This window comes from Microtus oregoni, unplaced genomic scaffold, assembly GCF_018167655.1.
Source record: "Microtus oregoni isolate MIOR12 unplaced genomic scaffold, Mior012 000000F_ref0000247, whole genome shotgun sequence".
Taxonomy (NCBI): Eukaryota; Metazoa; Chordata; class Mammalia; order Rodentia; family Cricetidae; genus Microtus; species Microtus oregoni.
The window spans coordinates 94,500,115-94,501,696 of record NW_024543059.1 but is presented as its reverse complement, the minus strand read 5'-3'; the positions used below and the strand labels follow the sequence as shown (position 1 = coordinate 94,501,696).

Sequence of the window (1,582 nt, the reverse complement as noted above, 5' to 3'; positions counted from 1 at the left end):
GAAAACCTCCACCCAAGAAAGCTAACTACACCCACAAAAACACAGACATCTGATAACCTCCCTACAGCATAACCCAAAGAAGGGAAACACACAGCCACTACTACTGAAAAATAACAACCACTGGTCATTTATATCACTTAATATCAATGGACTCAATTCACCGATAAAAAGGCACAGGTTAAAAGAATGGGTACAAAAACAGGATCCAAGATTCTGGTATTTACAAGAAATACACCTCAACCTCAAGGACAGACACTACCTCAGAGTAAAGGATTGGGAAAAGATTTTCCAATCAAATGGGCCTAAGAAACAAGCAGGTGTAGCTATACTAATATCTAACAAAAATGATTTCAAACTAAAATCAATCAAAAGAGATGGAGAAGGACACTTTATACTCAAAACAGGAAAAATTCATCAGGATCAAGTCTCAAGCCTGAATATCTATGCCCCTAATATAAAAGGACCCACACATGTAAAAGAAACATTACTAAAACTCAAAGCACACACACACTAATAGTAGATTTCAACACTTCTCTCTCACCAATGGACATGTCAACCAGACAGAAACTTAACAGAGAAATAAGAGAACTAACAGTTGTAATGAATCAAATGGACTTAACAGACATCTATAGAACATTCTACCCAAACAGAAAAGAATATACCTGCTCTTCCTGTCTGTGCTAGGATGGTGCGTGGTCCACGCCAAGCGACCGAGAAGCCCGGTCTGCGCCCTCAGAATGACTGAGTGGGAGACAGCCACACCTGCCATGGCAGAGACCCCAGACATAAAGCTCTTCGGGAAATGGAGCACTGATGATGTGCAAATCAACGATATTTCTCTGCAGGATTACATTGCTATGAAGGAGAAGGATGCCAAGTACCTGCCCCACAGTGCCGGTATGCCGCCAAGCGCTTCCGTAAAGCTCAGTGCCCCATTGTGGAGCACCTTACTAACTCCATGATGATGCACGGCCGCAACAACGGCAAGAAGCTCATGACTGTACGAATTGTGAAGCATGCCTTTGAGATCATCCACCTGCTCACTGGTGAGAACCCTCTGCGGGTCCTGGTGAATGCCATCATCAACAGTGGCCCCCAGGGAGACTCAACATGCATTGGGCGAGCCGGGACAGTGAGATGGAAGGCTGTGGATGTGTCGCCATTGTGCAGAGTGAATCAGGCCATCTGGCTGCTGTGCACAGGAGCTCCTGAGGCTGCTTTGCGCAACATCAAGACCATTGCTGAGTGCCTTGCAGATGAGCTCATCAATACTGCCAAGGGCTCCTCCAACTCCTATGCCATCAAGAAGAAGGATGAACTGTAGATTGTGGCTAAGTCTAACCGCTGATTTCCCAGCTGCTGCCTAATAAACTGTGTGCCCTTTGGGAAAGTTTCAAAAAAGAAAAAAAAAGAAAAGAAAAGAATATACCTTCTTCTCAGCATCTCATGGAACCTTCTCAAAAATTGATCACATAATCAGTAACAAACCAAACATCCATAGATACAAAAAAAAATTGTAGTAACCACCTGTGTACTACCAGAACACCATGGAATAAAATTAGAATTCAACAACAATTCTACC

At 43.5% G+C, this 1,582-nt stretch overlaps 1 pseudogene; it reads left to right on the top strand.

Annotated features, from left to right (window-relative positions):
- The first annotated feature begins 696 nt into the window (after positions 1 to 696).
- LOC121451631 lies at positions 697 to 1,348 on the top strand (annotated as a pseudogene).
- The last annotated feature ends 234 nt before the right edge of the window (positions 1,349 to 1,582 follow it).